General features: G+C 47.4%; 1 long non-coding RNA gene across 2 annotated transcripts in view; it reads left to right on the top strand.

The window, feature by feature from the left end:
• Positions 1–16,879, top strand: part of LOC140071351 (uncharacterized) — a 141,194-nt gene that overhangs the window by 1,939 nt on the left and 122,376 nt on the right. For both annotated transcript variants that reach the window (XR_011849121.1, XR_011849122.1), the window contains exon 2: positions 6,779–6,879. This is a non-coding gene — a long non-coding RNA (uncharacterized lncRNA). The remainder of the gene's footprint in view (positions 1–6,778; positions 6,880–16,879) is intronic.

The following is a 16,879-nucleotide window of genomic DNA, read 5'->3' as shown; positions in this document are numbered from 1 at the left end:
AGTAATGGGTTGGACCCCCTTTTGCCTTCAGAACTGCCTCAATTCTGCGTGGCATAGATTCAACAAGCTGCTGGAAGCTCCTCAGAGATTTTGGTCCATATTGACATGATGGCATCACACAGTTGCCGCAGATTTGTTGGCTGCACATCTATGATGCGAATCTCCCGTTCAACCACATCCCAAAGATGCTCTATTGGATTGAGATCTGGTGACTGTGGAGGCCATTTGTGTCCAGTGACCTCATTGTCATGTTCAAGAAACCAGTCAGAGATGATTCCAGCTTTATGACATGGCGCATTATCCTGCTGAAAGTAGCCATCAGATGTTACAGGGTACATTGTGGTCATAAAGGGATGGACATGGTCAGCAACAATACTCAGGTAGGCTGTGGCGTTGCAACGATGCTCAATTGGTACCAAGGGGCCCAAAGAGTGCCAAGAAAATATTCCCCACACCATGACACCACCACCACCAGCCTGAACCGTTGATACAAGGAAGGATGGATTCATGCTTTCATGTTGTTGATGCCAAATTCTGACCCTACCATCCGAATGTCGCAGCAGAAATCGAGACTCATCAGACCAGGCAACGTTTTCCAATCTTCTACTGTCCAATTTCGATGAGCTTGTGGAAATTGTAGCCTCAGTTTCCTGTTCTTAGCTGAAAGGAGTGGCACCTGGTGTGGTCTTCTGCTGCTGTAGCCCATCTGCCTCAAAGTTCGACGTACTGTGCGTTCAGAGATGCTCTTCTGCCTACTTTGGTTGTAACGGGTGGCGATTCGAGTCACTGTTGTCTTTCTATCAGCTCGAACCAGTCTGCCCATTCTCCTCTGACCTCTGGCATCAACAAGGCATTTCCGCCCACAGAACTGCCGCTCACTGGATGTTTTTTCTTTTTCGGACCATTCTCTGTAAACCCTAGAGATGGTTGTGCGTGAAAATCCCAGTAGATCAGCAGTTTCTGAAATACTCAGACCAGCCCTTCTGGCACCAACAACCATGCCACGTTCAAAGGCACTCAAATCACCTTTCTTCCCCATACTGATTCTCGGTTTGAACTGCAGGAGATTCTCTTGACCATGTCTACATGCCTAAATGCACTGAGTTGCCGCCATGTGATTGGCTGATTAGAAATTAAGTGTTAACGAGCAGTTGGACAGGTGTACCTAATAAAGTGGCCGGTGAGTGTATATCTCTATAATGTAACAATACCTAGCACTGGCTGCAGAGAGCACAAGCCTAGAATCCATATTTCATAGTCCTGCTGCTACTAACAACATACGCAATGGTCTGATTACACATCTCTCTGGGGACATACGTATTCTATATGGTCAGACCAGCTGACGAATTTAATTCCCTTTACATCTGCCCATACACATTAGATTTAAGATATTGTCCCAGTTGATGGGGACACCATCACTAGGATTTCAACAATTCATGTGGGGCTGACAGCTATCCATGTATGGTGTGAAGGTTTATCTGCATTATAACTGATATCCATGGCACAGCTCCTGGTCCATGATGCTTATAGAACCAGTTTTACTCCTCTAAAAAAGCCCCATGCAGAGAAATCTACATGGCACTTTTCTCCCCTCTCATGTCCTAGCAGCGAGTTGCAGCTTCTTCATGCTGGCTGCAGCTCACGGTCCCAATAGAAAAATCATGTGACCACTGCAGAGTTACTACAGGCTCCGCTCACATGGCTGCTAGTGGCCACGGGTGCAGGAGCACACAGTTGCGGAGAAGGTGAAAGGCCGCACTATGGTGGGGTGCTGCTGAGAGTGCAATTGGAACAGAATTGGATCAGGTCCCCTAAAATTCAGCCAGGTGAGCAGAATTGAATCAGGTCCCCTAAAATTCAGCCATATGAGCAGAATTGGATCAGGTCCAGTATAAAGCAGCCATTGGAGCAGAATTGGATCAGGTCCCCTATAATTCAGCCATTGGAACAGAATTGGATCAGGTCCCCTATAAAGCAGCCATTGTAGCAGAATTGGATCAGGTCCCCTATAATTCAGCCATTGGAACAGAATTGGATCAGGTCCCCTATAAAGCAGCTATTGTAGCAGAATTGGATCAGGTCCCCTATAATGCAGCCATTGGAACAGAATTGGATCAGGTCCTCTATAATGCAGCCATTGGAACAGAACTGGATTAGGTCCCCTATTATGCAGCCATGTGAGCAGAACTGGATCAGGTTCCCTATAATGCAGTCATGTAAGCAGAACTGGATCAGGTCCCCTATTATGCAGCCATGTGAGCAGAACTGGATCAGGTCCCCTATAAAGCAGCCATATGAGCAGAATTGGATCAGGTCCAGTATAAAGCAGCCATTGGAGCAGAATTGGATCAGGTCCCCTATAATTCAGCCATTGGAACAGAATTGGATCAGGTCCCCTATAATGCAGCCATTGGAAAAGAATTGGATCAGGTCCCCTATAATGCAGCCATTGGAACAGAATTGGATCAGGTCCTCTATAATGCAGCCATTGGAACAGAACTGGATCAGGTCCTCTATAATGTATCCATGTGAGCAGAACTGGATCAGGTCCCCTATTATGCAGCCATGTGAGCAGAACTGGATCAGGTTCCCTATAATGCAGTCATGTGAGCAGAACTGGATCAGGTTCCCTATAATGCATCCATGTGAGCAGAACTGGATCAGGTCCCCTATTATGCAGCCATGTGAGAAGAACTGGGTCAGGTCCCCTATAATGCAGCCATGTGAGCAGAACTGGATCAGGTCCCCTATAATGCAGCCATGTGAGAAGAACTGGGTCAGGTCCCCTATAATGCATCCATGTGAGCAGAACTGGATCAGGTCCCCTATAATGCAGCCATGTGAGCAGAACTGGATCAGGTTCCCTATAATGCAGCCATGTGAGAAGAACTGAGTCAGGTCCCCTATAATGCAGCCATGTGAGCAGAACTGGATCAGGTCCCCTATAATGCAGCCATGTGAGCAGAACTGGATCAGGTCCCCTATTATGCAGCCATGTGAGCAGAACTGGATCAGGTCCCCTATAATGCAGCCATGTGAGCAGAACTGGATTGGATCCCATATTATGCAGCCATGTGAGCAGAACTGGATCAGGTCCCCTATAATGCAGCCATGTGAGCAGAACTGGATCAGGTCCCCTATAAAGCAGCCATATGAGCAGAACTGGATCAGGTCCCGTATAATGCAGCCATGTGAGCAGAACTGGATCAGGTGCCGTATAATGCAGTCATGTGAGCAGAACTGGATCAGGTTCCCTATAATGCAGTCATGTGAGCAGAACTGGATCAGGTCCCCTATAATGCAGCCATGTGAGCAGAACTGGATCAGGTCCCCTATAATGCAGCCATGTGAGCAGAATTTGATCAGGACCCTATAATGGAGTAATGAGAGCAGAATGGGACAGGGACCCTAATAATTCAGAGAGACATTTCTGTTTATAGTCTGGGGTTATATGACAGCTGTAACCAGAACTCACAAACACCAACCTGCAATGATTGCTGGGAGATTTCAGCTCAGACAAATGTCAGTCATCAGCCATAGTCTGGTCATCAGCCATAATCTGGACATCGGCCATAGTCTGGTCATCGGCCATAGTCTGGTCATCGGCCATAGTCTGGTCATCGGCCATAGTCTGGTCATCGGCCATAGTCTGGTCATCGGCCATAGTCTGGTCATCGGCCATAGCCTGGTCATCGGCCATAGTCTGGTCATCGGCCATAGTCTGGTCATCGGCCATAGCCTGGACATCGGCCATAGCCTGGTCATCGGCCATAGCCTGGTCATCGGCCATAGCCTGGTCATCGGCCACAGCCTGGTCATCGGCCACAGCCTGGTCATCGGCCACAGCCTGGTCATCGGCCACAGCCTGGTCATCGGCCACAGCCTGGTCATCGGCCATAGCCTGGTCATCGGCCATAGCCTGGTCATCGGCCATAGCCTGGACATCGGTCATAGCCTGGACATCGGTCATAGCCTGGTCATCGGCCATAGCCTGGTCATCGGCCATAGCCTGGTCATCGGCCATAGCCTGGTCATCGGCCATAGCCTGGTCATCGGCCATAGCCTGGTCATCGGCCATAGCCTGGTCATCGGCCATAGCCTGGTCATCGGCCATAGCCTGGTCATCGGCCATAGCCTGGACATCGGCCATAGCCTGGTCATCGGCCATAGCCTGGTCATCGGCCATAGCCTGGTCATCGGCCATAGTCTGGTCATTGGCCATAGTCTGGTTGGAAGATGGATTATTCTTTGGCTTAAGTCGTAGCCTGGTGCGGAGCGACGTGGGTCCGTGGATTGAGCCACAGTCTGGTCTGGAGGGGGGGGGGGGGGGCGGTCTCCGGAGTCCGTTCGTCTTTTAATACTGTATACACCTATGAGTTATTTATTTTTATGACTGTAAATTTCATACTTCTCGGCTAAAATTACTCCTCCAAAATGGTGAGAGGCGTATTGTTACCATTCTGGAAAAACGTTAGTGCGACCTCTGGGCAAAATAATTATTCTGCATTTATTATAAAGATACAAAACATTTACGATTGTGAGTATCTTGTAGCGGATCCTATCTCATGACTAGTGGAGTACAGGGGAGGGAGATGAGATTGTATCTGACATCATTTGACACCTTTCGGGACCATCCCGTGAGCGCAGGATATTCATCTAAAGTGTGAAAACCTCAGTTCTGTAATAAGGCAGCTGCGCCCCTCACATGGGGTTACTGCAGGGCATTGTCTGAGTGACCCCATAATCATCATATGGGTATATGGGAATCACTGCAAGTAACCACCAAGTCACTGCCTCTGCAGTAACCTCAGATTAGTGATGTCTGGCCCTGATAGGCCAATGTGAGGTCAGTGCGGGCAGAGGTCTATCCTACTCAGGAGTGATAGAATATGGCAAATATCGCATTAGACTTTGTAAAGTTTCCTAAAATCCTTATAAAAGTTGAATACATGAAATACATTATTTATACAATATAGTATTTTATTACTGCAGTTACATATAAGATGGAAATAACCCTCTAAGTAGTCAAATGCACGAATAGTAGCCATATAAATCCTCATGCACTCAGCTCCCCCTAGTGGTGGCTGCAGGTAAAAACAGTCTATTCTATGGATGGATGGAAGGAACAGCAGATTAAAACCATATAATAAATCCATGACCCCAATAAATAGAGAAATTTCCCCACCAACAATAGGAAACTTCCTTTCATTGTCCAGAAAGATTGTAGCCAAAATGTATACAAACAATTTCAGGTTTTCGGTTAATCAGTAGATTGGGGACAATCCCTTTTATATAGAATTCAGTTATTACTATATTTTCCTGAAGGTTTTGATCACTTTACAATCCATCCAAAATATTAGCCTATTATAATTTTATTGTTAGCAGGTGCCCGTATACAACATGAGGAGCAAAGTTTTCTCTTGTTTTCTTGATAAAGCCCAGCTAGATGGCGCTAGAGAGCAGGAGTTTCTTTCTTTAAAGATTACATAAGAGTTTTTCACAGCAGCACAAAGGAACAATTTTGATAAAGGACTTTATATGGAAAGTCTACGCATAAAGAGGCCTCAGGCTATAGGTTTACTTGACCCTATAGAGCAGTGGTTCAAAACCTGTGGGTCGCGACCCCGGCGGGGGTCGAACGATCAAAACACAGGGGTCGCCTAAAGCCATCGGAGCCATGATTTTATTGCATTTTTTGGCACAAATACAATATTCTTGTATATGGTTTGGGGTCACCGCAACATGAGGAACTGTATTGCGGGGTCACAGCATTAGAAAGGTTGAGAACCACTGCTATAGAGCATTCTTTATCCTATGTATAGATTCTCCCGGCTCCATACTGTCTACATTTGATAATTTTGCTCACCTCCAGACGGATCTTAGAGCTTTTTGCCTACGAGAAAGCTTCCCTTGCGTTATACCTGTGTTCAGACCTCCCATTGTGACTTCTCCTCAATTCAGCTCCTTCGCTGCCAGCCCTGACCTCTTGCTCCGTCCCCGACCTCGCATCATTGCCGCCTGCCTTGACCCCCTGCCTGTTCCTGACCACGACACTGCCTACTGATTCTGTGCCTCAACCTTGGCTACCACCGCAGGCAAGTCACACCTATGGAATGACCTGGTGGCACCCTGACGCAGCTCTGGTGAAGACCGGGTGCCACTTAGATTCCGGTCCTAGGTGTCGGCTTGTGTCATCGTCCGCGATGGTCCAGGGGGTTCACTAACCCCGAGCCTTGACAGACATGTTGGATAACTCGCCTCAGTTTCTCCATGGTGACACACCGGGTCATCTCCTATTAATCAGAGATATTACTACAGAATTACTTCCTCCAGAAGTTCTCCCTGCAATAATTATCATGTAAATAAAGAGGGTTTCCAGGGCTAGAATATTACTGGTCCATCTGTAGGATATGTCTCCACTGAGCAGGCAATGAGGTGCAGCACCTTGTGTGTCCTCCAGTCTCACCTCTGCATCTCCTCGCTTCTTTATCACTACAAAAAAAAACTGCTTGAATCACATTCAGGTTTATAAGATTGTAAGATGTTCATCCATTACTGGGTTTCCCCTCTATGTAACACCTGTAGGTTCTCCGTGTCTGACGGGTTGTCACATCATATTAACATGAACCATGGTCCCTTCAGGGGGACTCTTGGCACCAGTGACGAACAGGGGCCTGTATTGTGATTTTTCTCATAGGGATCTATAATTGGAGCTCTGTGTCCTTAATACACAAGTTTAGAATCACAACTTTTACCTTTCCTTCTTTTGTTACTGCAGATGAAAAAAGAAAAACAAAACACATATGCGGATGATGGAGATTCCCACGAGGTCTTGGATTGAAGAGCAATAACAGGAGATCAGATCAGCTTCCCTCTAAGGTACGGCAGGGGTAATAGCTGAAACAACAGTGTCTATGTGACATGACTTACTATATATTCTGATGTTAGAGGGGTTGTCCTATAGGTGACTACATACAGTAAGTCATACTTGCCTTGGCCATTGCAGCGGGGGGCGTGCATAAATTAAAAGCCGGGGAAGCCAAGAGGCACTCGGGAGCCGTTAGCCTGAGCGCCTCCACCTGTTTTACAAAGTTACATCGTTCTTAAAGATGCCAGAAATCTTGTAAAAAAATTCCCCCCCATCCCCCTAAAAGGAACAAGCAGCCTAATTAGGACACATTACCACCAGGAATCTCTACCACTGGATAAACTTCTTACATAGAGTCTACAAGACCCCACGTTTACTGCATATGATAGGTGTTTGCCCAGATTCTTATTGTCCTCTATGCTCAATCCCGGATACCAAATTGTTACATATGATGTGGGAGTGTGGAGGCCCCGGGGAGATCCTGGAGGGAGGAGCTCCAGAGAATTAGTCTGGTCCGTGGACCTTGAGCCAGTATGCTAACGCTTTTATATCTGCCATGTGGATCCAAAGTTCTCCTACTGGACAGGAATTTATTCATAAGGTCAATAACATCATGAGACTTGAGTGAGGAGTGTACCTGTACCCAAAAAAAAATTTGAGAAGCTGTGGGGGAGGTGGCTTATCCATCCCGGTAATATGAGAAGATCTAGAGATCACAGGGAGATGTAGGCCCGAAGCCTGAGGCTGCAGTACTGGGAGAATCCGATGCACAGTGTTGGCATGGAGACAACTAATCCAATTACAGAGCAGGTTTTATTTGTTAAACTAAAATGAAAGCTAAGCTGTGATTGGTTGAGGCTCAGCGTGTAGATCCGAATACAATATTTGCTACCTACCTGCGTTCACTTACAGGCAAATCTATGTATGTGGTGATTTGGATTTATATCTCAGTGGTGCAGTATTAGGCAGCTGTGTGGCAGTATATAACTATCTCCGTGGTTACAGACTACAAACAGACCCTCAATGTAGTCGGATGGGTCGTGGTGACTTCTTTCTGTCCTTTTATGTTTCTGGACTGAATCTGTACCTGAAACCTACATGAATGTGTAATCAGACAACATGGGGCTTCTTGGTAGTCTGTAACCATGGAGACGCATAGATCTGAATACACAAAACCAAACTGGGTTATTATTTTGGTTTCGTTTTTAAAGCATCGGTGTCTGAGGTAAAACTATTCTGGTTGCCCATGGGAACCAATCAGAGCTCAGCTTTCATTTTATAAACAGCTGTGGGAAAATGGAAGCTGAGCTCTGATTGGTTGCAATGGAAAACTAGAACGGTTCTGCTGTCCGATGTTTCTGATAAATCTCCCCAAACTACTTCATTAAGTCCCGGACGCTCGCTCTTCTCTTCCTGGACGGATTCTGTTCTATCTGTCCATTTAGAATGATGCCACATGCGGCGATTTGAACGCGCTTTGGCCCGTTTTTAAGCAGTCCGTCAAAAAACGTATGCTTTTTTTGAAAACGCATCCGTTTTTGACCAGACTGCGTCTTTTTGACGGACTACTTAAAAACGGGCCAAAAACGCATTCAAAATGCCACGTGTGCCATCACCCCTATGTGGGTGATAATGGACGCCCGTTATTCTCGAAGTGGCGCCACGACCGTCCTCAGGTCACATGTGGTATTGCAGCTCTGCTCCACTTTGAGTCATTACCAGAGACCACCTGTAGACAGACGCGGGGCTGTTTATGAGGGGGAAGGGGGGTATTTAACACTGTCAGTCTGTCCCTTTAATGTTGCAGCAGGTCAAAATCTCAACCTGCCCCCTACATCAGTGTATCGAGGACCCCCACTCACTTGGTGATGGTCCCAGCAAATATGGGCTGTTATGTCCATCTCATTAATTTTTGTGTATATAATACAAGTCCAGGATGTTTATTCATTTATTATTTTTTTTTTTCCCCATTCATTTCACACATTTTAATACCATATATACCTATAGTCATTCATCTTCTGGGATAAAATAATAAATACAGTATTCATATGTTCTGAATATTCATGAAACCCCGACATATATATATATATATACAGGCTGTCCCCGCGGTCTGCAATTAAGCTTTGTTAATTTGTCTTGGGCTACAATTATAAAATATACAGTTCCGACTTACATAAAAATTCAACTTAAGAACAAACCTCCAGAACCTATCTTGTATAAGCAGCTTGAGGAAGGCTCCAGGTCATAGGAGCCATTTTTCTTCATCCTGAATTGAGAGGGGCCCATTGTCTGTGTCCTGGGACGTGCACCCAACCTATATCTTTTATTCAGAGTGCTGCTACAACTTATATATATATATATATATATCTCCTGTGTGTGTATATTGTGCATATTCTTTTGTACGTGTGTGTATAATGTGTATGTGTGTATTATACACTGGAGATAAAAACTACAGAACAAGGTCTGATCAGTGGATTTTTACAGGAATAATATCATCTCCATTAATGACCATTTGATGGATGTACGGGGTCTCCAGGTCACTAGAACAGGGTTCTACACAACTACAAAGTGTCCTGTTTTGCTGTGTGATGGGGCTTTACCCAGCATGGAAATTTCTGCTGATTGAGTGAATAGCACAAGGAAGGAGCCGTGTGTTTTAGAAGAAGGTTCTGATACTTGTATTCCCTCTGCCATGTAGCTGTATGAGAAGTCCAACTCCTGCTGCAGAAAACATTCCCCAAACCATGATACTTCCTCCATCACATATCACTGACTTCTTTACACACTTTGGGTTCAGTCTTTACGAGTTTTTCGATGAACATAAGATCCAAGTAAATGAATATTTCTTTTGTCCCTAAACCTGTGCACCACTTCTCAACTCAACCTGCTCCTCACTAAAGGCCAGTCTAGACCTTTGATTCATTATGCTAACGAGAGGTCACTTTCAGTCCAAATGCTCTTAAACATTGTAACACTGTTTAAGGTCAAATTTATGCAGAATTATGAAAAAAAGTATTCTGTTTTTCTCATGACTATAAATATATGTAATCACACACAACATATATATTATATTGATGTAAATGTAGTATACTGGCCATAGCTGACGATGTCACAGTGACATAGAACCTCCCACCATGGCTAATGATGTCACGGTGACAAAGAACCTCCCACTGGGGCTGATGATGTCACAGTGACATAGAACCTCCCACTATGGCTGATGATGTCAAAGTGACATAGAACCTCCCACTACGGCTGATGATGTCACAATGACATAGAACCGCCCACCATGGCTGATGATATCAATGTGATACAGAACCTCCCACCATGGCTGATGATGTCGAAGTAATACAGAACCTACCACTATGACTGACGATGTTACAGTGACATAGAACCTCCCACCATGGCTGATGATGTCACAATGACATAGAACTGCTCACCATGGCTGATGATGTCACAGTGACATAGAACCTCCCACCATGGCTGATGATGTCACAATGACATAGAACCGCCCACCATGGCTGATGATATCAATGTGATACAGAAACTCCCACCATGGCTGATGATGTCGAAGTAATACAGAACCTACCACCATGGCTGACGATGTTACAGTGACATAGAACCTCCCACCATGGCTGATGATGTCACAATGACATAGAACTGCCCACCATGGCTGATGATGTCACAGTGACATAGAACCTCCCACCATGGCTGACGATGTTACAGTGACATAGAATCTCCCACCATGGCTGATGATGTCACAATGACATAGAACTGCCCACCATGGCTGATGATGTCACAATGACATAGAACCTCCCACCATGGCTGATGATGTCACAATGACATAGAACCGCCCACCATGGCTGATGATGTCACAATGCTATGTAGGTAACTGGCCAATCAGGAGCAAGATAGCTTAGCCCCGCCCACCCACCAGGGTATAAAAGCCCGTGCACAGTGCCCACCTGCTCATTCTCTCCTGAGCCATGGAGAGAGCAACATCTCCTTCTAGCCTTATGGAGCAAACCATCCTGGACGATTATGACCAGATCCAGGAGCAACTCCAAGGCTTGGAGGATGCCATATACAATGAGTATAATGATGCAACATCTACCATTACCAGCCCTGTAGAGCCGCCCATCCTGGATGAAAACACCCAGGAGCAGCTCCAAGGCTTGGAGGATGCCATATACAATGAGTATAATGGTGCAACATCTACCATGACCAGCCCTGTAGAGCCGCCCATCCTGGAGGAAAACACCCAGGAGCAGCTCCAAGGTTTGGATGGTGTAGACATTGAGTACCATGGTGCAACAACTACCATGACCAGCCATGTAGAGCAGCAGATCCTGGAGGAAAACATCCAGGAGCAGCTCCAAGGCTTGGATGCCCTGTACACCCAGGACTGTGGTGCACAGGAGGAGGACAACCGACATGGAGGAAACCCACTGGAGAACATTAACACTGAGGGTGGAGAACCAGAGGAAGAGAAAGAACCAGGGAAGAAGAAATCTAAGAGAGGTAAAAAGAGCAAGTTCTTAGCATGGATCCTGAAACCTTGGAGATGGATCTCTAGTCTCAAGCAGAGAGGGACCTACCACATCAAGGAAGACCCTGCTAGTGAGATCCCAGGACCCAGCCACATGGTGTACACCAGAGGTATGAGAAAATCCAGACCTGTGCAGGATGCCCGCCCTGACTCCAGCTCTCTAGACACTAACACACCAGAGGAGCTCCACAGGTCCTCACCAACATCTGAGAGCAGAAGCTGCCAGAACATAGGCAGTGACCACCGCTCTCTAGACCTAAACCCACCAGAGATGCTCCAAAGGTCTGTGTCATCATCTGAGAGCAGAGGCGGCCGGAACATCTCCATTGACCAAAGCTCCACAAACCCTGAGACAGGAGAGGAGCTCCGAAGGTCTGTGTCATCATCTAAAAGCAGAATGTTCTTTATAGGTGATTTGCCATCTAACAGAGATGGGGGGAACACTGCTAACACTTCGAGCAGAAAGATTGCCAGAAAATCCAGACCTGTGCAGGATGCCCGGCCTGACTCCAGCTCTCTAGACACTAACACACCAGAGGAGCTCCACAGGTCCTCGCCAACATCTGAGAGCAGAAGCTGCCAGAACATAGGCAGTGACCACTGCTCTCTAGACCTAAACCCACCAGAGATGCTCCAAAGGTCTGTGTCATCATCTGAGAGCAGCGGCGGCCTGAACATCTCCATTGACCAAAGCTACGCAGACCCTGAGACAGGAGAGGAGCTCCGAAGGTCTGTGTCATCATCTAAAAGCAGAACGTTCTTTATAGGTGATCCACAATCTAAGAGAAAATCCAGACCTTTGCAGGATGCCCGCCATGACTCCAGCTCTGTAGACACTAACACACCAGAGGAGCTCCGCAGGTCTGTGTCATCATCTAAAAGCAGAATGTTCTTTATAGGTGATCCGCCATCTAACAGAAAATCCAGACCTGTGCAGGATGCCCGCCCTGACTCCAGCTCTCTAGACACTAACACACCAGAGGAGATATGCAGGTCTATGTCATCATCTAAAAGCAGAAGGTGCCAGGACATTAAACCCATCAAAGCCGAAACCTCCGCGGAAGAAGCCAGTGCTTCTGCAGGACCATCAGCTGCCCCAGTGTCGTTATCACTTGGGTGCTTCAACTTCCACCAGAAACTGGGTCAAGGAGGCTTCGGAAATGTCTACTTTGCGACAGACGACTTCCTCAAAGAGCGTGTCGCCATCAAAGTTGTGGACAAAGCGATTTATACAACACATCGCTTCAGTCTTGTAGAGCATCAAATCCTCCAGATGTCACATGGAAGCCCGTATCTCATCCATGGACTAGCCGCTTTCCACACCAGGAACTTTGTCTATTACGTGATGGAGCTGGCTGATAGAGGGGACTTGAATCATTTCTTCCGAGGACGTCGTCCTGATGTCGCAACTGTAAAATTCATCGCAGCAGAAGTGGTCTGTGGCGTAGAGTTCCTACACAAGCAAGGAATTCTCCATCGTGATCTAAAGCTAGATAACATACTCCTGACCACTGAAGGCCACATAAAAATCACTGACTTTGGCCTTGCTGTGACTGATGCATTTAATGGTATTAAAAGCCGTTGCAGAGGTCACCCAGGATATGCAGCCCCAGAACTGATTCTCGGCTTGCCCCATGGGAGAGGAGCTGACTACTTTGCCATCGGCATGATCCTCTACAAACTCCTCACATCACAGAGTGCATTCCCTGGAAAAAATCGTAGAGAACGTGAGCAAGCTGTCCTCCATCATACTCCAGTCTTCCCAGAGTCACTAACTCCCGACCAAGTCAGCATCTTGGAAGGCCTGTTGTGTAAAGACCAGTACGAGCGCCTGGGAGTCAGTGGAGATGTCCGAACACATCCATTCTTCTCCGATATAAACTGGGAAGATGTGGAGGCAAGGAGAATGGAACCACCATTCACCCTGAAGAGACGCCATCTTGACCTGCATACTGAAGAATTCCTGCACTACGCTGAACCAATCCTCATAAGAAGAATCCCACAGAGGAAGTTTCAGCAGTTCAGCTACGTATGTCCAGCATGGTCAAAGCAATATTATCCTATCATCACAGAGACCAGAGAGAGCTGGATCAGCAGACTCTTCACCAGTTTGTCATGCATAAAGTAGGAATTATGGTGAATACATAGACAGCTCCATCCCTGATTCTCCAAGCAAGTCTCCTGCTGCCTCCATAGTACGACGCCATAATTGGACTTTTATCCACCGGTCTTGTCCCCTTGAAGAGTAGCGTCCTGCTTCATAGACCTTCTGAAGGTTGCCTCTTGCACCTTCAGTCACTGGACTTGACCTCTTGAAGAGTAGCACCTTGCGCCTTCAAGTACTGCAAATGGACTGCCTGAAGGTAGCATCTTGCTTCTTCAGCATGCATCCATAGACCTTCTGAAGGTTCCTTCTTGTGCCTTCAGTCAATGGACTTGTCCCCTTGAAGAGTAGCGTCTTGCGCCTTCAAGTACTGCAAATGGACTGCCTGAAGGTAGCGTCTTGCTTCTTCAGCATGCATCCATAGACCTTCTGAAGGTTGCGTCTTGCGCCTTCAGTCACTGGACTTGTCCTCTTGAAGAGTAGCGTCTTGCGCCTTCAAGTACTGCAAATGGACTGCCTGAAAGTAGCGTCTTGCTTCTTCAGCATGCATCCATAGACCTTCTGAAGGTTGCGTCTTGCGCCTTCAGTCACTGGACTTGTCCGCTTGAAGAGTAGCGTCTTGCGCCTTCAAGTACTGCAAATGGACTGCCTGAAGGTAGCGTCTTGCTTCTTCAGCATGCATCCATAGACCTTCTGAAGGTTGCGTCTTGCGCCTTCAGTCACTGGACTTGTCCTCTTGAAGAGTAGCGTCTTGCGCCTTCAAGTACTGCAAATGGACTGCCTGAAGATAGCGTCTTGCTTCTTCAGCATGCATCCATAGACCTTCTGAAGGTTGCGTCTTGCGCCTTCAGTCACTGGACTTGTCCTCTTGAAGAGTAGCGTCTTGCGCCTTCAAGTACTGCAAATGGACTGCCTGAAGGTAGCGTCTTGCTTCTTCAGCATGCATCCATAGACCTTCTGAAGGTTGCGTCTTGCGCCTTCAGTCACTGGACTTGTCCGCTTGAAGAGTAGCGTCTTGCGCCTTCAAGCACTACAAATGGACTGCCTGAAGGTAGCGTCTTGCTTCTTCAGCATGCATCCATAGACCTTCTGAAGGTTGCGTCTTGCGCCTTCAGTCACTGGACTTGTCCTCTTGAAGAGTAGCGTCTTGCGCCTTCAAGTACTGCAAATGGACTGCCTGAAAGTAGCGTCTTGCTTCTTCAGCATGCATCCATAGACCTTCTGAAGGTTGCGTCTTGCGCCTTCAGTCACTGGACTTGTCCGCTTGAAGAGTAGCGTCTTGCGCCTTCAAGTACTGCAAATGGACTGCCTGAAGGTAGCGTCTTGCTTCTTCAGCATGCATCCATAGACCTTCTGAAGGTTGCGTCTTGCGCCTTCAGTCACTGGACTTGTCCTCTTGAAGAGTAGCGTCTTGCGCCTTCAAGTACTGCAAATGGACTGCCTGAAGGTAGCGTCTTGCTTCTTCAGCATGCATCCATAGACCTTCTGAAGGTTGCGTCTTGCACCTTCAGTCACTGGACTTGTCCTCTTGAAGAGTAGCGCCTTGCGCCTTCAAGTACTGCAAATGGACTGCCTGAAGTTAGAGTCTTGCTTCTTCAGCATGCATCCATAGACCTTCTGAAGGTTGCGTCTTGCACCTTCAGTCACTGGACTTGTCCTCTTGAAGAGTAGCGCCTTGCGCCTTCAAGTACTGCAAATGGACTGCCTGAAGTTAGCGTCTTGCTTCTTCAGCATGCATCCATAGACCTTCTGAAGGTTGCGTCTTGCGCCTTCAGTCAATGGATGTGTCCGCTTGAAGAGTAGCGTCTTCCGCCTTCAAGCACTGCAAATGGACTGCCTGAAGGTAGCGTCTTGCTTCTTCAGTATGCATCCATAGACCTTCTGAAGGTTGCGTCTTGCGCCTTCAGTCACTGGACTTGTCCTCTTGAAGAGTAGCGTCTTGCGCCTTCAAGCACTGCAAATGGACTGCCTGAAGGTAGCGTCTTGCTTCTTCAGTATGCATCCATAGACCTTCTGAAGGTTGCGTCTTGCGCCTTCAGTCATTGGACTTGTCCTCTTGAAGAGTAGCGTCTTGCGCCTTCAAGTACTGCAAATGGACTGCCTGAAGGTAGCGTCTTGCTTCTTCAGCATGCATCCATAGACCTTCTGAAGGTTGCGTCTTGCGCCTTCAGTCACTGGACTTGTCCGCTTGAAGAGTAGCGTCTTGCGCCTTCAAGTACTGCAAATGGACTGCCTGAAGGTAGCGTCTTGCTTCTTCAGCATGCATCCATAGACCTTCTGAAGGTTGCGTCTTGTGCCTTCAGTCACTGGACTTGTCCTCTTGAAGAGTAGCGTCTTGCGCCTTCAAGTACTGCAAATGGACTGCCTGAAGGTAGCATCTTGCTTCTTCAGCATGCATCCATAGACCTTCTGAAGGTTGCATCTTGCGCCTTCAGTCACCGGACGTGTTATCTTGAAGAGTAGCGTCTTGCGTCTTCAAGTACAGCAAATGGACTGCCTGAAGGTAGCGTCTTGCTTCTTCAGCATGCATCCATAGACCTTCTAAAGGTGTTGTGTCTTGCGCCTTCAGTCACTGGACTTGACCCCTTGAAGGTTGCATCTTGCCCCTTTAAGCACTGCAAACGTATGCCAGAAGGTTGCCTCTCACGTCTTCTATAAGCATCCATAGACCATATAAAAATAGGCATGGGCAGTGACCACCGCTCTCTAGACCTAAACCCACCAGACCAGCTCCACAGGTCCTCACCAAAATCTGAGAGCAGAAGATGCCAGAACATAGGAAGTAACCGCAGCTCTCTAGACCTAAACCCACCAGAGGAGCTCCACAGGTCCTCACCAACATCTGAGAGCAGAAGCTCCCACAACATAGGCAGTGATCACCGCTCTCTAGACTAAAACCCACCAGAGGGGCTCCACAGGTCCTTGCCAACATCTGAGAGCAGAAACTGCAGAACATAGGCAGTGGCCACCGCTCTCTACACCTAAACCCACCAGAGGAGCTCCATGGGTCCTCACCAACATCTGAGAGCAGAAGCTGCCAGAACATAGGCAGTGACCACCCCTCTCTACACCTAAACCCACCAAAGGAGCTCCATGGGTCCTCACCAACATCTGAGAGAAGAAGCTGCCAGAACATAGGCAGTGGCCACCGCTCTCTACACCTAAACCCACCAGAGGAGGAGCTCCATGGGTCCTCACCAACATCTGAGAGCAGAAGCTGCCAGAACATAGGCAGTGACCACTGCTCTCTAGAACTAAACCCACCACAGGAGCTCCACAGGTGCTCACCAACATCTGAAAGCAGAAGCTGCCAGAACATAGGCAGTGACCACCGCTCTCTAGAACTAAACCCACCAGAGGA

This window comes from Engystomops pustulosus, chromosome 7, assembly GCF_040894005.1.
Source record: "Engystomops pustulosus chromosome 7, aEngPut4.maternal, whole genome shotgun sequence".
In the NCBI taxonomy this organism is placed as follows: domain Eukaryota; kingdom Metazoa; phylum Chordata; class Amphibia; order Anura; family Leptodactylidae; genus Engystomops; species Engystomops pustulosus.
The sequence above is the reverse complement of the archived record's forward strand: the minus strand, read 5'-3'. Positions and strand labels throughout refer to the sequence as shown.